The sequence below is a fragment of the Pleurodeles waltl genome, chromosome 12 (genome assembly GCF_031143425.1).
Source record: "Pleurodeles waltl isolate 20211129_DDA chromosome 12, aPleWal1.hap1.20221129, whole genome shotgun sequence".
NCBI lineage: Eukaryota > Metazoa > Chordata > Amphibia > Caudata > Salamandridae > Pleurodeles > Pleurodeles waltl.
The window spans coordinates 623,617,649-623,639,798 of record NC_090451.1 but is presented as its reverse complement, the minus strand read 5'-3'; the positions used below and the strand labels follow the sequence as shown (position 1 = coordinate 623,639,798).

At 40.4% G+C, this 22,150-nt stretch overlaps 1 protein-coding gene across 7 annotated transcripts in view; it reads right to left on the bottom strand.

Annotated features, from left to right (window-relative positions):
* PEA15 (proliferation and apoptosis adaptor protein 15) overlaps positions 1-22,150 on the bottom strand; it is a 447,785-nt gene that overhangs the window by 207,147 nt on the left and 218,488 nt on the right. For 5 of the 7 annotated variants that reach the window (XM_069217986.1, XM_069217984.1, XM_069217983.1 and 2 more), the window contains exon 2: positions 6,777-6,908. The exons of the other annotated variants lie outside the window; for them this stretch is intronic. The gene's annotated coding sequence lies outside the window, so the exon portion shown is untranslated. The remainder of the gene's footprint in view (positions 1-6,776; positions 6,909-22,150) is intronic. 7 annotated transcript variants of the gene reach the window in all.

Sequence of the window (22,150 nt, the reverse complement as noted above, 5' to 3'; positions counted from 1 at the left end):
ATATATATACATACACACACACATATATATATATATGTGTGTGTGTGCACAATATATTACTTATTTTCTTAAGGAGGGAGAACCCACCTAAACACCCCATATTTTAATTATAATAAAAACAAATATTTAATTTTGGAGGAAACCCCAACCTTCCCCCTTTTTGTAACTTTACCTCCCTATTCCCTTACCCACACCTAAACCCTAAAACCTCCCTTACCATCAAATTCCCTTAACATTCATTAAACCCTAAAAATACCCTTACCACCCTATACTCACCCCTAAAACCTACAAATACCCTTACCACCATTTTACCTTACCCAGCCCTAAACCCTAAAAGCACTCTTACAACCCAATTCGCCATCACACCTCTAAATCCTAAAATCACCCTTACCGCCCAATTCCCTTACCCAACCATAAACCTAAAAACACAAGTCCCACCCTATTCCCCTACCCATCCCTAGACTCTAAAAACATGATTACCATCCTAGTCCCTTACCCATCTCTAAAACATAAAATCACCGTTCCCACCCAATTCTTTTACCCATCACTAAGCCCTAAAAAAAACACTCTTACCACTCTAAGGCCCTCATTCCAACTCTGGCGGTGGATCTCCACGGAAGCACAGCCAACAGGCTGGCGGTGCTTCATGTGGAATTCCGACCGCGGCTGTAAAGCCGCGGTCGCCAAGCCGGGTCCGGCGGTTTCCCGCCGGATTAGCCCCGGCTGGGAGAATCCTCCATGGCGGCGCTGCAAGCAGCGCCGCCATGGGGATTCCGACCCCCTTCCCGCCAGCCTGTTTCTGGCGGTTTTGACCACCAGGAACAGGATGGCGGGAACGGGTGTCGTGGGGCCCCTGGGGGCCCCTGCACTGCCCATGCCACTGGCATGGGCAGTGCAGGGGCCCCCTAACAGGGCCCCAGCATGATTTTCACTGTCTGCATAGCAGACAGTGAAAATCACGACGGGTGCAACTGCACCCGTCGCACCCCTGCAACACCGCCGGATCCATTCGGAGCCGGCTTCTATGTTGCAGGGCCAGCGGGAAAGCCAGAATGGCCTCCGTGGTCTTTTGACCGCGGAGCGGCCAAATGGCGGTGACCGCATGGCGGGCGGCTACCGCCGCCCGCCGCTGTCAGAATGACCGCCTAAATCCTTACTCACCCCTAAACCCTAAAAACACTCTTACCACCCTATACACTTACCCACCCCTAAACCCTAAAAACACCCTTACCACCTTATTCCCTTACTCATCCCAAAACCCTAAAATCACCCTTACCACCCTATAAACCCGCACCTACCCCTAAACCTAAAATCCCCCTTACCACCCTATACCCTTATCCACCCCTAAACCTAGAAAATACCCTTACCCTAATCCCTAATGTGAAGGCATGCGTGGTAAAGGCATATGCATGGTAAAGGCAATGATTGGTAAAGGCACTCTGTGGTAATGTATGCATGGTAATGGCTTTGCGTTTACTCTGCATGTTAAAGGCTTTTAATTGGCAGTTGAAGGAAGGAAAATAGTGATGGGTAGAAGGAAGGAGGGATGGCACATGCTAAGCAAGTTAATGAAACAGAATGCAGGAGGTAGAAAAAAAGCATATGGAACAGTCAGTAGTTTCACAGAATGGGTACATAAATATAATATGTGGTACATAGACTAGGCCTGGGCGAAATTTAAATTATGACAAACTAATGCATGTCATTTTGGGAATTTTGGATAAAGCTTGTTATGCAAAATCCCCAAAATTATGCATTACTCCACTTTACATAATTACGCACACCCTACATTTTTACAGTGAACCCTCCAGAACAAAACACTAGAAGCTATTTTTACTGGTGCTTTTGTTAAATGCATCATCACTTCAAAAATTGACAGAAGGACGATGTCATGCTAAAATATAGCACAAAATAACAGAAATTTTGCGTTTATATGCAAAAGCAAATAGCACAAATTTTGCACACCCCTAGAAAAAACATACCAGGAATGTGTATAGGTTGGGGGTGATGCTATTGAAAGAAGGAACCACAAAGTTAGTATATAAATTTGAGCTACCTGGTCTGACAGATCTCCAGTCTTGGGCTTTGATTTACAAACAAACTACTGCGATTGGTTCATTTTTCAATAGATTTAATGCAGTTGAATTAAACACTACAAATCCTAGAATTCATTAGGATAATACAAGGGATCACCAGTGCCAAGAGCTTTTATTGTAATTACCAGATACAGATAGGTACAAAATAGTGTGCACAAAGGGATTTTGCAATGTACAACATGAGATTGTAAAGCCTGGTATAAGGAACAAAGGCGGTCATTCTGACTGCGCCGCCCGCCATGCGGTCACCGCCATTTGGCTGCTGGGCCGGCGGGCGCCCGCCAAAGGAGCGCCCGCCGGCCCAGCGGGAAAGGCCCTGTAACATAGAAGCCGGCTCCGAATGGAGCCGGCGGTGTTGCAGGGGTGCGACGGGTGCAGTTGCACCCGTCGCGATTTTCACTGTCTGCTAAGCAGACAGTGAAAATCATGCTGGGGCCCTGTTAGGGGGCCCCACGACACCCGTTCCCGCCATCCTGTTCCTGGCGGTAAAAACCGCCAGAAACAGGGTGGCGGGAAGGGGGTCGGAATCTCCATGGCGGCGCTGCTTGCAGCGCCGCCATGGAGATTCAGCCCAGACAGGGGAAATCCGGCGGGAAACCGCCGGATCCACCTTTTCGGACCGCGGCTTTACCGCCGCGGTCAGAATGGGCAGGGAAGCACCGCCAGCCTGTTGGCGGTGCTTCCGTGGTCCGCCAGGGTTGGAATGACCCCCAAAGTGTCGAGCCTAACAGTTTAGATGGCAAGAGAGCTCAGTGAATTAATCACCATCTGCTGAAAGCACAGATACTTTACTCCTGGCTCCGTTGATCATAATTTTGAGTTGATTGGTAATGGACAAATCTTCAGTTTCAGGAGGAAGATTCAAATCCAACTGAGAACCCAGTGGAGGAATGCAGAACACTATGCTTTCTGTAATAGTAGAGAAAATTCCACACATGGATTTTATTGGAGTGTCTGTGGTATTTAGCATATCCTCCAGAAATTACAAACTCAGATTTTTATCAGTCTCTCAGTCTTCCATCCTTCTGAGTGTCAAATTGCTCAGTTTTAACACCCTAGTTTATAGTGCTAACAAAGCCTCAAATGATATTTGAAAAATCAAAGGCCCTCATTACAACCCTGGCGGTCCAAGACCGCCAGGGCTGTTTTGACGGAAGCACCGCCAACAGGCTTGCGGTGCTTCCTGGGGTAATACGACCGCGGCGCGGACCGCCGGGGCTGGAGGTTTTCCTCCACAATAGCCCCGGCGGTTGTAATCCACCAGGGCAGCGCTGCCAAGGGGATTACGAGTCCCCCTCCCGCCAGCATTTTCCTGGCGGTGTGAACCACCAGGAAAAGGCTGGCGGAAAGGGGAGTCACGGGGCCCCTGGGGGCCCCTGCACTGCCCATGCCACCGGCATGGGCAGTGCAGGGGCCCCCTGACAGGGCCCCATGGAGCTTTTCACTGTCTGCATAGCAGACAGTGAAAAGCGCGACAGGTGCAACTGCACCGTCGCACAGCCGCAACACCGCCGGCTCCATTTGGAGTCGGCTTCTGTGTCGCAGCCGAGATCCCCGCTGGGCCGGCGGGCGGAAACCAGGTTTCCGCCGGCCGGCCCAGTGGGGATCTCCAAATAGCCGCGGCAGGAGTGAAGCCGCCCGCCAAGGTCGTAATGAGGGCCAAAGTCTTGCCATAGCCGGATGCTCAGGGGTATTGTTGTTGTTAATGGCCCTGAGTTTTAACAAGAGAAAGGGCCTTCAATAACCGGTATAGCCTGATGCAGAAGGGCTGTACGGTTATTAAAACATTCCACCCAGAAATGGAAAAATGTTCTAAATTAAAAAGGGAGAAACATGAAGACATACAGCTCTCAACAATACAGTGTTCTAATATACCGTAGTTATAATTTTGGGAAAAAGACAGCAACCAGTAGCAAGTGGGAAATTAGAATGAGCCCTATTACAAAAGGGAAAACTTTGAACTTCCAGTGAAAGGATATTCAGGACCATAGCCAAAATGATTTTTTGAGAAGAAGAAAAATGTAATGCAATTTATTGCAACGTAGTGGGACAAGACAGCTGCCTGCTGTCCAACTGATGACCTACTGGCTCTTAAACCTACCATTCATCTGCTTTGCTGGCTCTAACCACATAATTTAATGATGTAAGCGATGTGAAATATGTAAAAGCAAATGAAAGAGAAGCAGTCAGAAATGGGAAGAAAGAATGCTGGGTAGAAGTAAATGCGGATAATAGTTATATAGTCTCAAAAATACTATTTTTAAATGAAGGGTAGTACTAATGCTTAATTGGATGCTTGCAGTTTTGTTAGTAGATGTTTCTGTCACACAACTCGACACTTCAAGTTTTCCTGACTTTAGAAGAATGGAGGGAGGATGTTTTCTGCCCAGAATGCATCTTCCTGACATTAGAAGGATCAAAGTCAGTGTTCCCGCCAAAATTCACTCCCTTGACCTAGAGGTTTCACACAGGTTGTTACAGGGTCATTAACCTCTACGCTATATCACCCGGTTCTCAAGTTGACTTATATTTGACTTGTATAGGTAAGCAAGATTTATCGCTCCTGCCCTCAGCTCCATTTATTCCTGCACCCCAAACCCCCACCACACTGAATTGTGACCTCCTGGAAGGAAATTGAATTCTACTCTTCTTGTTCGATCCACACCAGTAAGGAAGATAATTGAATCTTCTGTTGTGCTTGTCCATGAAGAAGGCTTAACCGAGGTCATGTCTGGAGATGGAGTTGTGTACCTTATCAAGTATTGTGGACTAGCAGGCAGCAGCACACTTTAAATTGAAAATTGCCTGGCCCAGGTGAAAACAAATAGCGCAGAAACCAGTTAGCATCGACAAGCAAGAGGTTGAACTAAGCAGCAACAACTGAGGGGAGCTTGTGCTTTTTGCCACAATTCGCTATGCCAATATTTGTTTTTGAAGAGGACATTTAACTCCAAGTAAAACTCATTTATCCACTTACCATGACGCCTTTACATTTTATAGTTTAACGTTTTAGATTTTATAGTACTATAAGTCAATAAAAGTTCACATTTTATAGCATTAAAGTTTTGTTCCAGTCTCAAATATTTCTTAGATGTGAAGAAACATTACTGTACTTACATATGGGGCAAACAGGTTTGCTGTGACCTTCTACTCTCTGCTGTGAGAGCATTAATCCCTTTTCATGGTTTCATGACCATATGACAAAAGAGGTGCACTATGCTGGTTTGAGAACTGCACGCACAAGTGGAAATGTCGAGGAGAAAAGGACAATTGGTGCCACACTGTGGGGCCATATTATGCAAAAGATGCCTCTGCACAGTCCATATCATAGGCCGGTGCAGTGAAAACCACAATGAATATTTATGGTGTATGTGTGTGTTTATGTGGCTCTCTAGCCCTGTCCATCCTGTGGGCTAAGTGTAAAGATCCTATGGAAGTCAGTGCAGGAACTAACTGCATCCTCGCTCATGTAAGCCTTCAGATTCGGCTGCATCCTCATTATGACATAGTCTACAAATGTATCCCTCACACCTGATTCTCCCTCCCTAGCCTGACTTCTGAATGTAGCTACAACCACAACACAAGTGGAAGTAGTCTGTGACTGCATGTCTTTAGCCTCACCATTTTTGTTTTGAAGCTAACCCTTGGGTTGGGCTTTATGTCTGACACTACTTAGCAGTATAGTTCAAGGTAGTTTATACTGAGTTTAGCATTGTGCAATTATATTGCGATAGATCTATTAAGTAATCTGAGCACCCACACCAAATAAGTGAACTTTGTGTTCCTTACAAAAGCATGCATATATTGTATTAATTTCAAAGTATAAAGTTCAGTATTATATAACTTAACCTGATACTACTGCCCAGCATACAAATTGTTTAGATGTCATGTCATGTAGAATGACAACTGTTATAGACACCAACGTCTTTCAGTAGAGATTTGTAAATGTGCACTGCTCTGATACTCAAGCATGTGTGTGGATGCCATTTTGATTATTGGCAACAATTCTATTTGTATTGGTGATATTGCCATTTTGATTATTGGTGAAGCTTCCAATGCGCCTACAGGTATTAGACTTGACAATTTTTCCATTGGGCTTATCTATCGACTGGGTGAAGGGACTTCACATTTATTTCAGCAACCTCTAAGGCATGAGTAACTATTGCTTAGAAGTATTCCACTACTCTGTCCTGTATCTAACGGTTGCCTAATTTGGAAAAACATTCCGTCTTAAATAAAATATATATGGTGCTGCCTCAAATCAAAAACAATTATTGGTGAAATTCAATAAGGCACGATACATAGGTTTGATATTATATACCCTCTTTATATGCTTGCTTTGCTTTTTTCCGATGACATGTCACTTCTGTTAATGTGAGAACATTTCTCAACCTTCGACCTTTTGATCTTGTGAGACCAATCAGTTTGTGTACATTGTGCCAATTAATATCTATTTATATCATCTGTAAGATACTAAAATATATGTCTTTCTTGTTTTTGGTTCCTGTTATTAGGTTTCATCCTGGAAGTCCAAAAATATGAGTTGTTCAATTAAGTTTCTAATAAAAGCTTTATTTTTTTCCCCATACCGTCATTACTGTTAAACTCCATTCACTATGACTAACACTCACATGAACAGTAGTGGTGTCTTTGTACTATATAGGTTTTACACACACTTACCTCTGTCTATCAAAGGTTTAAATGTATATGACTTGTTGCTGATATAACCAATATATCTTGTTATGCAGCAGCTGATGGCCAAACTCCAAAGCTCTCAGATGACTGAACAGGCCTGGTTAGGAACGACCAGCACTATAAAATAAATGAAAAAAATGCGATTCTTAAGAAGCATGTCTGTGAAACTAATGAACCAAAGAGGGAGTAGTAAATTGTAAATTATACTCAATACAGCTTTATAAAGCCTTGTTCCAAAATATCTGCAATATTGTACTCAACTACACCAATGTGTGGTAATATTCAAATAAAAATATGATTTCATAGTATTACTTGTTTTTTAAGGTCTGTGTTTAATGTTGTTGGAAAATGTGTCCTATACCCTCATGTTCACCAGGTATACATTCCTTAAATAAAAATAGATTTGACAACTCAATGAAGTATTTGGGTAAGAAAGGGTATTTTTAAAAGTTTGTTGCATTCACTTAGTAGACATCACACAAACACAATAATAGAACAGAAACATCAATATTTTATTCAAATACAAACGTGTTTGATCTTAAATGTGTTAATTTGTTTAGTAAACTAATGTAAATTGATTAAAATACTTTATTAATCAACGCAAAGTAATTAAATTCTTTTGAACTTGTTAATGGTTTCACATACTTGATACTTTAAGAAAATACGCTGCTTGTATGATGTGTTTCTCTTAAAGGAATGTTAAATTCACCCTGTTCAATTTTTTGCTTAGTAGGGCAAGGGACGTAGCAAGAAGACAAAAATCAAAACTTTGTGAGCCAAGATAGAATCACATTTTACATTGCATCTATGTAAGCCCAAAAACCAGAGTCAGTGACAGCAGTATGGATCACCTCCACAATTTTAAAGCTCAGTTATCACTAACATACCTAGTCACTTTGAAGGTCAGAAAACATATGTTCTCCAAACTGAAGGGGCAAAAATAGATATGTGTCTTTTATATAACAAGTCCTCTGTATAGACTCTTTTTATCATAACAATTTCATTGGAATTAAAGAAAACGATCACAGTAAGTACTACATTGCTGTATCCACCAGCTATTTGACAAGTCAGTCCATGCATCCTTGCAACTCAAAGTAAACATACACTGATCTAAATTATACTCTCCAAAAAGTTCCATACTGTTAACAATAACTTTATTACCAGGTACATGTGTCTGTCCCCTAAAGATCTCCTCAAGATTTCTAAGGTATCGGTGAATCAACATCAAACAACTGAATTGCTCTCACAGGCACTGGATAGTTCACAGTTGACTCATGTCCAACACGTCACAGTGCTTGCCCTGCTGATGTAGCACACATTCAAGTTTTTCCAAAGCTAGTATCTGTCAAAGTGAACAGCACCACAGTGCCATGAATGGGCATTCCTTTTATTTAGATAGCTCATGGAAAGCGTGACAACTCCTATCTTCTAGATTCCAAAAATAATTCTCCCTGGTTCACATTATACTAAAGTGCCAGGCCTTTATTCTCAGTTGGGTGCAATCCCTGGGTAATCGAGCACCAGTTATTTATCAATACCGTAGGTTATGGTAATTGCAAGGTCAAATCTGGACATCATACCAAATTTTTCTTGTTGGAACGGAGCTTATATGCGAATTGTGCATGATTTCCACAGTTTTGAGGCATTCGACCCTCAGATTACTGCGATGTGCCTGTACTGTTTTCCCAGATTTTACCTCATAAAAATCGTCCACACAAAAATCTTGGTGGGGGCAAGAGGTATTTGCTTTCCAGCTGAAAAACCTGACTGTGGCGTGATTTAGAATGGTGAGCCTCAATTATTTTACTTCAAAACATGAAAAGTGCAACTTGAAAAACAGTAATTGAATTGTAGGGAGTTTCTGTATTCATGTTTTTGGAGATGACAAATCAGCAAACCAAATAAAACATTCAAATACCCTTGCCAAATGCTAAATATGAGTGGATATCTCCTGCATGGATGTAATCATGGAATCAAGTTTCAAACTCCATTTACTACTTTTTTACAGTTTCTAGGTTGTGGGCCGACACTATTTGATTGCGGCCTCTCTTGGTCAGCTCCAGGTTACAGGTAAGCCCTCGGGATTCTTTATTACTAGTATAACTTGCTTCTCAAGCTGTATTCTAAGCATCGACAGGATACCCATCTGCTAACAAATGATGTACCGTAGTCTGCTTGTGTAATTTGAATGCAATATATCTAAATACTATTACACATTGGATTTTAAGACAGTTATATCAAAGAATGATAGAGTAAACTTAGCATCTCTATATTGAATATATTATTTCTGATAATGTGTTTATATGTTGATTTCAAAATGAAAACAAAATGTTTGATGTTTCGAAAGAAATGTGAAACTACACTGTGAAGGAAGCAGCCAAATACATCTAAAAGAATTCTTAACAAGCCCAAGAGACTGCTTCCAAAAAACCTTATCTGAAATACTTGTCATATTCTTGTCTGTTATTGGTATAACCCACCTCTGAATAGTGTCAAGGTAAGGGTGCAGCCAGACCATGCAACATGAAACATACTTTTGGGCAATTTAATTCAGAAATCTGAAGAAAGAGAGTGAGTTGTGGAGTGTGGCATCCACGAGTGTGAGAAATATTGATATCCCTGGGACGGGATCGAATCATTTGTGTTTTCCTCTGGAACAATAGTAATATTGATCATCTTTGCAGTACTGACCACACAATGAGTTGTCATTCGGGTTAGATTGTACAGTAGAATCATAGCGTACATTTTGTCAGTTTTTGAATGATTGAATGATGAAAGGCTCAGTATGCGCTGCAGGACTATATACTTGTGGTTGTCCAACCCACCGAGTTATCCCTATGTGTTCTTTTTCAGGGGGCAGCTATACATCTGTTATTTGTGCTGTGACTGCCTAATGCAGCATGCCCATAAGACATAATATTATCTAATAAAACATTGGGCCCGTACAGTCCTTATAGATCTGCCTGTGATTATAGGCAGTTTTTTTTTGTTTTATAAATGTAGTGGTCTTTTCTACATCCCTGTGCTATATGTTTGAGATGCCCAAAGAGTGACTTGGGAAGCATTAGACAATATGTTGATGACAACGAAATGGTGGCCAGCTCCCAACCCTGCCACGGGACTTCCCTTGGCACAGCTGACTTTGGGAAATTTTTTAGCTTTAACAATTAGTGAAAACGTTTTTAAGTACAGCCAGGACCCGCTTGTTTAAAGGAGAGGTTGGTCGCTGAGCAGATAACAAGCTAGGTGCCTTAAAGTCCATCTTCTTGCATGAAACCTTTCTGTCGGGAGTCGGTGATTTGCATTCGCCGGCCCAGCATGCAGTGTAACAATTGACTTAGCATGTAGAGTGGAGGGAGCGGTGGAGGCCTTGAGGGACATAATGCAACTGCTCTTCATGTCTATGTGCAAAGAAATCGCCATGGCAACCGCAGCGAGAGTTAACCCTGTGTTTACCCTGTCTTTTTTTAACCTTCCTAACAAAAACAAGCTTCCAGCTCTAAGGTAAGGGCCCTGGAGACTGAACTCCTTTGTTTATCTGTCGAACTCGCCCAGGAGGAGGAGGGAGGGCAGGTGATGGAAAGCAAGGGCAGCAGGTTGCTTCTTCACTTCGAGTATCCTCATCCCTCAAAGCAACGTAAGAAGGAAGCTGCGCCCTAATGAGATAGACAGACACGAATAGACCGAGTATGACATGTTCAGACGCAAAGTACATCTGTGGAAGAAAAATGAGAGGGCCTAATGAGAGCGAGCAATCTCAGCAGGAGCCCTCCGCGTGCCACTGGCACAAAGCAGACAATGGCATTTTCTGTCTCCATGTTCCATTTCATATTTTTACTATCTATCGATTCCTTTAGTTCTCAGTTTGTTTTCTTTTTTTTGTAGTAATTTTACTTGTTTTAATTCATATTTTCATTGCACTCCCTCCCTCTCTACTGATGTACAGACCTTCTGGGGACTCGTGAATGTACAGCCTTGACGTATAATAAAAAGGTAAGTAAGCAGGGTGGTGGATAGTTAAGCAGCTTGCAGAGCTGAGTAGTTCACGCTCTCCTTCATAGGGAGCAAAAATGGGTCTTTAACGCCACCAGTGATGTAAAATCGTCCCTGCGCTCCTATGTAAGGCTAGACATCAGTTCTGCCACTCCTGCTCCCTATCACACCTTATGTAAAGATGCAAGACCCAGCAACTTTCTTCAATTCACCATCCCAACCCTTCCTTCTTCTTCATCCTCATCTCATTTATTTTTATCTCTCACAACCTTACCCTCACACTTTCTCTATTCTTATTTTTCCTTATATTTATCTTTCTTTTTAGTAGAGTGGATTTCAACGTTATATTGGAGTGTTTTAAACTGTAAATACCATACCATGGTATGCCAAAGCATACCATACCTCCACTATCCAACCACAGCCCACTATACCGTTTCACACCAAGCCACGTCACACAGATGTTACTCATGTTATTGTTTCATTGTCTCTCCTTTGTGGCCCTTTTCTTTTCTGTTTCCCACTTGTCATTTCTTGCTTCCTTGAATCTTTGTCTTCTTTGTCTTCTGGTTGTATGTCAAAATATCAAGGACAGAAATATCGACATGCCAATATATTGTGGCCACAATATCGACTACCAGAATATTGTGAAGTTTAGTTGATATAGCTCAGTATATATGTGTTATTTTTTTAACTCCACATCAACATACCTTGAAAATATATACATCATCAAGGTGAATATACATGGAGTCAAGTATAAACCTATTCTTACCTATGTATACTTACCTTCATAGTATACTGATATTGTGGCAGTGGATGTTATGGTCACAGTATTTCGTCATCTCAATAATTCAGTGTCGACATATATTGTATGCCATTCTTGTGATTTCACCTGCTATTTTTGTTTTCTGTTTCATTAGCTACTTCTTGTTTCTCCTGTACTGGCCTTCTCTTCTATGCCATCCCTTTGTTTCTGCGCTCTTCACTTTGTCTCTGCTTCAATTTACCACTATAAAAAATGATTTTCCTTTACTTTTTCTCTTTTTGTATTCACAGTTTGGATGCCGCTCCTTTTCATAATCTGAAATGTAACATCTTTTATTATTTGCATGCATTGTGGGGACGGAGGGGTTTCAAGACAGGAACCGAGTTATAATTCTGTATTGTAAAACCAGTGCATTTTGTGACAGTGCACAGTGTGTTCCTAGAAGCACTAATATACAATTTTGGTTGCCTTCCACGCTGGAATGTTTGAGCACTATAGGTACACATAACCCATACTTTCTTGAACTTCAGTCCATCTGAGGCTACAGACTTGTTAATGAGGGCCTCGGTCACACTGATTTTTCTGGTGACTAGTTCTGTTTTATCCCTGGCTTACCTGAGACTTAATCCTAAATTTGAAAGAGTAAGACATACTAGCAATATGGAACAATGTCATTGATAACCTATGCAGCCATGCCATTCACAATCTGTTTCCTTTGACCTTAAAAGTTCTGTCCTTTTTTGGAAAAAAGAGTTTAACAACAGTTTGTGGGGCACTTGATCTTGAGAAGCCACTCAAAAATCAAACTGGCGACTTTGAAGGCTTGCATTCTTCCCCTGTCACAGAAGGCTCATGGCAGTAGCTAAACTTAATCCCTCTGCACTAGTCTTGACTGACGGCAGCATATTTACGTTTACTGAGTGCAGTAGCTGCATCGAAGTGAGCTACGTAGTGGCCTACCTGTGCAAATTAATCTTCAAGGAGTAAGAGTATTAAAGTAACTTTGTGTTCATTTATTTTTAGTGTTCAAGAACAGACCATCACCTTTTGAGAAAGTGACCATAATAATCAAAATGTGTGTTTGTGGTAAGTGCTTTGAGAACATCAGTCGCTAAGGCTACCATTAGCAGATGTCAAATATTTCTTTTTGTAAGACATGCAAATGCAAAATGAAGGATGGCTGGAACCCCGTAGAGGTGCACCAGTCATCTGCACCTAAGCATTGAAGAAGGGGAAGACATATTCCCACAAACCTTTTACAGGGGCTATTCTTTATCCCATCTTAATTGTCTGCAATTTTATTAACTTGGAGGATGAACCAACTCAGATTGACTGTAATTTATGGCCTATGTGCCTGAACCTGGATAGATATGATGGAACTTTCCTCAGCTTGCTGAACACCTCCTGGACAAGAACCTCACTGGTGCGTCCAGAAAATTCAGCTGAGCCCTGCCCAGTGACTCTTGTCTAGGCTGTGCAGATCTACCCTGCTGCTTATGTTGACATAGCTTGTGTGAAAGGCACAGAAGCCGGGAGACACAACCCCTTGACGCCATTTGTACCCATCTCCAGAACCATGAAGATGGCTATTTCAGAATACAACTAAATAGGGCAAATGAGTTGACTGATGATAGCCTGGTGAGAACACTTGTGCCACAATTGTTTAATTTTTCTTCTTAATTTGACCCTACTGTTGCTGGCATGGTCCAGCCCTCTGATGGCTTGTTAGCTAGCTGGATCAAGCAAGATGTGTGTGGCTTGAGGCAAACCCATTGTGATTGTGAGCATACATTATTTGCTTCTGCCTAACTCACATCATCATCAATGCTGGCCCCCACAGAGTGAAGACCCTCTCTCCCAGGACCTCTGGTACCAAGATATCCCTATTTATGTGACCATCACTGTCACCCTAAACCTAGAAGGTGACTTAGTTCCTTGGATAGTGTAAACATGCTGAACCCAAAGACACTATCAGCTTTCTTTGCTGGTTATAGTATTATTGTTTACAATTGTGTTTGATTTCTGTGTCCTTGGCTGTGCTAAGGTGTTTACAAAGACAGTTGTGAGTAATCTCAAAGATTTGTTTGTAAGTAACGAAAATAAGACTTTCTGTCTGGTGGGACTGCAATCCTTCATTTCACAGTCTGTTGGTTTTGATCAGTTATCAATTGTGAACATTTTTGAAGCATTTCAATGTTCTTGTGTCTGCATTTCTATGGTATTGTGTTTTTGGTTTCAGGTTGGGCCAATGCTCATGATCATGTATTGACTGAAACTAGCCATGGTTTTACCGTTGTACGTTGTGCATTTTGTTTTTTATTGTGTATTGTATTTTCTGTTCTTTGTATTCGAATTCCCATTAATACTCTAAATATATATATATATTGTGGGTTGCTATTAATGTGTTGAGAATTCAGTACTGTTCATGCCATTCTTATTTTTATTGGACCTGCAATAATTGTATTGTACTGTATCTGTGCTTGACAAGAAGCAGCTCACTTGATGTAGGCCTTGAATACCTGCCCTGCACAATGGTGATAAGGAAAAAGTATGAGGCGATTTAGAAGGCCATGCTTCCCCATGTACACTATCTCTCTCACGTTTGATACAGCTTGATGGTCCTTCTGACTGCACTTGCCTGGAAAATGACTAATACCCATAGAAAAAAACACTGTGAAGTGGAACTATACATGGTTTGGCTCGAGTTTCTCCCACATTATCCCATGAAGTGCTGATCATTGACAGGTTTTCCATGCACACTTGTGTATACTGAATCTAAATAGACTATATATAGTTGCTTACAAGCCTTAAAACTGGAATGCAGTGTTCCCTCGTTAACAAATGTTAGGTACAAACAAAAAATACATATTTTTCTTTTCATTGATAGCTTTGTTCAAGAATAATATAGGAAACATAATATGGTATTGGTCTGAATATTACATTGTACACCAGTATTTAAAATGTACTCATACGTTTTGTTTTTCTATTTCTCTCTTGTTTTTTTTTTATTAATTCTTTTTTCTGTTGTCAATTTTCTCAATGCTTCATCTGTCTTATTTCATCAGTTTACCCCTTTGTTTATTTTTTCCATGGTGTTGTTATTTTATGTATTATATTTTAAAGGTGAAACGAATACGGGCACACACTGATAGGAACTAAAGCAATAATTTCATCAACTAGAACATATCAAAGAAAGTTTTTGTTTTGCCAAAATTAACTAAAAGAGTGTACACTCCCTTTTTTGATGTGTGTTAACTGCTGTTCTGCCTCAAGTGCCTTTTCAGGATATACGTAGTACAAGCTTGGTCCTGTTCTCTCCCTTCCATCGACTAGAACATTGAGGGTCTCATAATTCCAACATATAGAAATTACACACAATTTAATCTGCTGTCCTCTAGTATTATCAGCTTTGAAATAGAAATAGACGTTTTAAGATCTAAAGTTGACTTTGAGATGCACATTTTTCATTCAAGGTTTTTTAGCAGTGTGAACTTGTCTACTTTGAAGGCACTGGAATTGTAAGACAGAATATCACGTCATCCATTTTCAGGTGCCGTCAGCAGACTTCTCCATGATATAGGAAATTCACTATTCACACCCTCCATTGAAATTAAAGAGAGTGAACTTATACCCAGCAACTGTGACTGTTATATGACATAGGAAGCCCTGCTTCATAAATATCATTGAGTGCAAGAGATACATTTTGAGATCCTCTTAGGAAAGTTTTAATCTCCTCAATCTAAGACACACAGGCTTCTTAAGAACATACATTTACTGTACATCTGGAAGCGCTTTCGAAACCCTCACATTAAGTGCTTTCTGTATTTACAGTGACCGAATCAACAAAGCACATAACTGTTGTATACATCATTGCCACTATGAGAACATTTTAAAATCTAAACCTGCATCACATCAATAGAAATTTGATTAAAATATAATGTTGTGGATACTGAAGTTATGGAAAGTCTTTATTTCACCAAAGCTAGACTGCCCAGAGAAATAATAATGTTTCAGCCTGATATCCCACCATTTTTGACATCCCTTTGTTTAGTCGGATTTTGTTTTGCAGTAAAGTTCAACAAGGTCTAGGAATGCCTCTTAATTTTCTCATTTCTAAATGTACTGACAAGGTGGCAGCACTAGTTTGCATATAAGGTGGGTGCCGGCGACATCCTCCATGTCTGCACACAGTAGAGATTTTAGCTACTTCAGAGAGGCTTTTGAACTCGATTTGTTAACAACAGCTAGCACTTCCACTACCCACCAGTAGTTCAATCCTAAAAGTGAATAGGTCTTTCGGGGATGGCAGGAGGGCGCCTGATTATTCATAGATCCATCATAGTAGTAATAGTAGATACATCCATTCAGCAATTATGCTCTTAACTATTATACACATTCAGGGCAAGACTATGATATATAAGAGACGTCAGGGATAGCAGCAAAGCACACTGCAAGCATGTTAAATTATTTTATTAAGAACTCGTTCACTATAGGTCTCTGTGTGGTAAAACAGCCCAGTCGTCAACTGCACCTGAGGAAGAGCTCTTAAAGCCTGTACAAAGAGCCAGGCTATTTAGAGATAAAATGAATTATGCTACTAAGAGCTGGAGAGGAGTGCAAGTTGTTGTAGAGCACTTTCTTTTTCCTTGTTTTTCTATCAAAAATGCATCTTCTCTATATAATTATCTGTGAATGGTGCACATCGATTAAATCAGACTTCTTTTACAGAAAGTCAGAGTAGTAAGAGAAGAGAGCAGGCATGGAAAAAATCCAAGGATTTCAGAACAGAGAAGCCACCGCTCTCTGGCTCATTGGAAGTCGATGAATTGGATCCGATGGCAAACCTGGATAAAAGAAGTTGGCATGCCTTGTCTTTAATTGTTTTACAGCATATAGTTCTACCCCCTGCCAATATACTTATAGAATATATTTAGAGAAGCATAAAACACCATGCTTCTTTAAATCTCTAGTAATCCCAAAGTATGTTCCGAGCCAATAAAATCCCTCAGCACTAAGCCTAAACATAGATCATAGGAAGAGACAATATTGATGTCAAAGTAAATGAGAAGACTTGAAAAAATAAAAGTAAAAATTACAATCTGGAGATTTTGCAAAGAAAGAAATATTTTTAGAATAGGAAAACTGGAGATTCGTGGAGCTCTCTCAGTGAAATATTTAAAGTCATAAAAATAAAAAATAATCCATACCCTCCTAGTTTAGGTTTTGATGTGGTTGTGTGTACGAAAATCATTTGTTTTTTTGGGGAAACATATCAATACTTCAAGATAAAAAATACAAAAAAGATTAAACCATTACAATTTTAAAACATGAAAACAGTATATAGTTCAAAAAGTAGAATTTGTTACCAGAAGAAAACGAAAGGCATGCAATGGACAGGCTGTTAGCTGTTATAAAGTGTCTACTTTCCCACCATTTGAGGACAGTAATTATGGCCATTAGGTGTTCAATGGTTTTGAGGCCACAGTAGTGAAGTGATTGCCCTTTCTAACAAACACAGGGCTCTGATTATGAGTGAAAGGCTAAATTCCAATCCCTGCGTGAAAAGGAGTTTGGTATTATAGTTAATGCAGTAATTACCTCATTTGGTATTTGCCTCAGTGTGGAGCATTTCCCAAACCCCACTCTGGACTATCATTTCAAGAAACTTTTACCTGGCTGATTTCAGCTGCTCAGACTTTCAATTTATTGGGGCGGTAAGAGGATACAGAATGCCCACAAAAGAGTCAAAACCTGCAGACTATAATGTAAGAAAAGAGGCTTTACACCTGCATATTATGCCTCATTTGTGGGGTCATGACTTTCACTAAGAGCCATTTATACTATGGCGCAAATATTGCACACTGTGGTATCAGCATGTACCGAGTATGGCAAGTGCTTTGCCCTAATCTCCCTAATAAAAATGACCAATATAATTTAATTATTTCCGGGAACACCTGTACTGAGGTACATTTACTTCCCTAACTCCAATATACATTGCAACTCAAACCCAAAATAAATTGTGCTAGGTTAGCATCAAAAAAGACAGACAGACAGAACTGTTCTAGTCGATGTACCCATGCATGGACAAAACAAACAGTAAATTCATATCTTGGGAGCACAACTAACATTTTACAAGCAGTAAAAGCAGGCTTTAGGACATTCTATGATTCTATGTTTCCTTAACTTCTGTAATTCGCAGCTGATGGCATGTCCTTAGAGTAAAATGTGTGTGTCTTGGCAACAACCCAGATATCTACCTATGTACTGAATCCTCTACACACTTTTTATTTTGTGCCCAAAGTACAGATGGTAACCTCCAAAATGTGCCACAGTGAGTTACACTTCCATGTGCATCATTTACCCTCCCTTTAATTTCTTTGGATATAGATGTGTTTGACGAGAGACAACCAAGAGTCACTTAAACTAGCCTTTCTTCATTTTTGTTTCAAAATCTTCATCCAAGAGGTTCATTTCTGTTCACAATTCTAACTAGGTCTGGTGTTAGCTCAGACATTTTGATTTTAATAAAATTATATATATAATATACTTATTTATAGGGCCTTTCAGCCAGCTCTCTGAAGCTGAAAGCAGCCACAAACGCAGCACCCTACATGGAAAGATTTATCTCATGCCAACTTTCTCCTCCTCCATTGGACCCATACAAAGGACCACCCTTGCATACAACTACATTGACAAGACCTTGACTATTCAATAAATTATGACTCACAAAGCAGATTTGTCTTCTTCAGTTGTTGCAAGCAAAAGTTCTAGTCCATGACTTTACCTTAATTTCAAAGGCTTCACTTCTTGGATATGACAAGAAATATGAGGCCAGAACCCTCTGAAAGACAAGTCAAATTAGGCACCTGAAGGTTCATCATCCCCAGGTACTGGCTTATCTTTCCATCTTCATAGTGAGATATCTATCCCTAGTACTTAACCCCTTTGTGCTTGGACATCACTTTAGTTGACACCCATCCTGCAGTACGAAATCTCTTATATTGTTAGACCTCAAATTGCTAGCCAGATGTGCATCCTGAATATTGAAGACAGAATATTGAGGTATGGAAATATGAAGGACAAAATATCGAAACTGAAATACTGAAAGCTAAGTAGGGATTTTATATACTGTACTCCACATCTATGAATTGTAAATCTATACTTTCTCCGTCTTCACTTAACTTTCGATACATTTCCATAGGCTATTCTAATATCACAATATTTCTATTTTTGATATTCAGTAGTACAATCTGCTGGCACAGGAGTGGCTTATATTAGAAATAATACTTTGACAATATCAACCCTGTCTTTTCTCTCATCCGCTCCTGCTGAGATGCCTCCACTGATATTTCGATACCCTCAAGTTTACTATTAGAAGCTTGTTGGGTTACCGTTCCGCAGGGCTGTGGTTCTTTGAAACTTTAATGACCTCAACTCTACAGAGGGTCATAACCGTATTCAGCCACGTGCTCTAAGAGGTCTAAGGCACAACACATTTTGACAGTCACTTTTTTGCCTTGATATTTTTCAATCTAAAAGGGGTTTGCTTTATTTCCACCTTCTGCCTTTATGGACCGAAGGATTTCCTTTTCTGAAGAAGTGAAAAGGTTTCTAATGCCCCAAACAGAATAGCATCAAATACAATCTTTAATTATGGCCCATTCCTTATATGCGTCCAAAGTGCCTCATTACCAGACCAGTCTGTCTAATGCGTAAGGAATGCCCTGGCACCAGCAACAGCAGCACTGCTCTTTATGCCATTTGTAACTGTGAAGCCCCAATGGAACAGAGAAATACTTTACATGGCTAAACTGGGCTCGTTAAAAAAATAAATAGAAGTAAATCAGAGCAGCTAAGAAGTGTTTTCAAATCTACCTCAGCACTGTTACCAAATTTACCTCAACACTGTTAGAAAATTGACCTCAGCTCTGTGAATTTACTCCATCATTACTGTTAAATTTACCTTATCAGTGTTAAATTTACCTCAGCACAGTTACCAAATATAACTCAACACTGTAAAATTTATCTCAGCGCTGTGAATCTACCTCATCATTATTGTCAAATTTACCTCAGCGATGTAAAATTGACCTCAGCACTGTTCTGTTATACATACCTCGGCACTCTTAAATTTACCTCAGTACTGTCAAATTTCCAACACCACTCCTTCCAAACCTACCTCACCGCTGTTCTCACATTTAGCGAATACTTTTGCGCAATGTAAGCACCCTGAGACCAGGCAGGAGCTATCTTCCAGCACGTGACATGGATTAAAAGGATTCAGGTTACCTCCATTTAAATTTTGATTCGTTCCTTTCTTTTTTTGTCCTGCTTCTATAAAGCCTCGCCGACCACCGAGCCTTTCATAAACGCCAGTTAATTAAGGGGTGGAAAAAAGCGTCCTCCATCAACTCTCAAGAAGGCCAAGGATGCAAGATTAATTTAGAGCTAGCTTCAATATAAATGAAAATCATTTGAAACATGAACATAATTCCCAGGGTACAGAGTTTGTGTGGATTTAATGGGCAGTGCTTGGTATCGTGGTGCAGAGACATAGAAGAACAATTACACTTTTTGCAGAAAGTAATTTGCAAAAAGAAGCCAGAAGCACGAGTTCGCAGGATATTAATTACGCTTCTCCGTCCCTGTGCTCAGCCTGACGTTGTTTTTCTATCTCTGTGTTCCAGGTTTTTAATACAAACTTAATTTTGCTAAATACAGGGTGTAACACCGGTCGATGTGTCTAGTCACTTTCAATTATGGGAGATAAAGAATCGAGGCACGGGTACATCAAGTGACTTGCTGACAATCACACATATCAGTTGAACTGCAGCGCTAGGATTAGAAACGAAGAATTGTTACTCAGCTGTTTACTAGTAAGCTACAAGGCCATATTCTCCACGGTGGTTACTGTGACCGGTTAATTCCTCCTCTCCAAGGGACTCTGTGATACCTTCTCACGTTCTGTAACATAGCTCTCCAAGTTATTGTACCCTTTGTTTATCTTCTCTACCTCTCTTTCTCATCCATTTATCTCTCTCAATTGTCTCTATCTTGCTCTCAATGGCTCTCTCTTTGCACCACTATTCGTCTGTCTTCACATCCAGGTGCTTTTATGGGCAAAGGGAATGGTCGAAATTACTTTTGATATAAACTTATTTATTGAAGTGTTGCATCACAAATGCACACTTTAGATTACATAGTAATTTTCTGATGCTCTATTGTTTTTTTTTATAACAATTTAAAATGTACCTAACTCTTCCCCGACATAATACTGATACTAGGTATTAAATGTAGCTAATATTTCTCCTACAATATACTGGGACCAGATATATTTCTCATTCAAACTTCAGTGCTGAAGTATCAGGGGATGTACACTAAACCTAAATAAAGTAGTCCCTATCACTATTATATCTGAAATCAGATTGCTGGTTTTTGCACCGCAGGTTCTATACCCTTCCATCTGATCTGCAAATTAGATTGTGCAACCTATGAACAATTGTGATAAATGTGAAAGCTAATGGCTCTCTTTGAACCAATTATGGCAACTTCCTTTTCTCACACCCCTTTCAGGCACCCTTCTTTATAACTCACTCCCTAACATCACTTTTCTCCTATTTCTATTCATCTACCATGCACAAAATCCTACACCGGGCTTCGTTCCCCCTGATTCTTCAAACAATACCTACCCCATGGGGTAATAAGTGAGTAACTAAAGTACTTGCACCTTCTCGACCAACATCACCCTCCAATTGTTCTCACATTTAATAGTGCTTTGCATGCACTCCATTACTATTAAATCTTTCAGCTAGTCAACTGGCTTTGAGATGTACAGACTTGTTCTTTTGTGCACAAACCAGACAATGAACCTTATCACTGCAACTGAAGATGCTCATTAGCACATTTTCTTTTGGATAGTTGTAATTATGATCATGCAGCACCTGCACAAGCTGAGCTGCAGGAACCAAAACCCCCAAATTTCTCACAGTTTCAAAACCTACTTTGCTCCAAAGCAACTGGACAAAAGTTCAGATAAAAGTAGGGGAGTCCAAGACTTCACTTCTTTGTTAATGTTATGAATTTCTATACACTCTCTGATCAATCGTTCCTCCATCACAGAATTAAATAAATAAATAGTCATGCTATTTGCACAGTTGATACCAAACATTGCAATCAGCTACAAAGGGAGAAATAAAAAGAATTGGCAATCCATTAAGTACAATATAAACCATAAGAGGAAAAAGAGAGTAATAAAGAAGTACACTATAAAAGGGTACACTACAAGGAAGAACGTCCTGGCTAAAGCCAGCAAACTCATTAAAGTTGCTGCACTGCTAAGTTCTCTCGTCGGATGAAGTACTACGAGTGTGAACTGCCACAATCCCCGCAAGACCCGGTGGCTCTGCATTCTAAGGTCGACCCATTTGTTTGTTACATTGTCTCGAAAGCACAGTGACTAGGATGCTTGGAGAATCGATGGAGTGTTAAAGTGCGGTGCATTTGACGTATGACATGTTGTGGAACCAATAGGAGAGTAGGGGGTGGGAACTCAAGTGTGCAAGAGGAATTGTATTTGTGCTCTGTACTCCACACTTCTTGAGTTGTG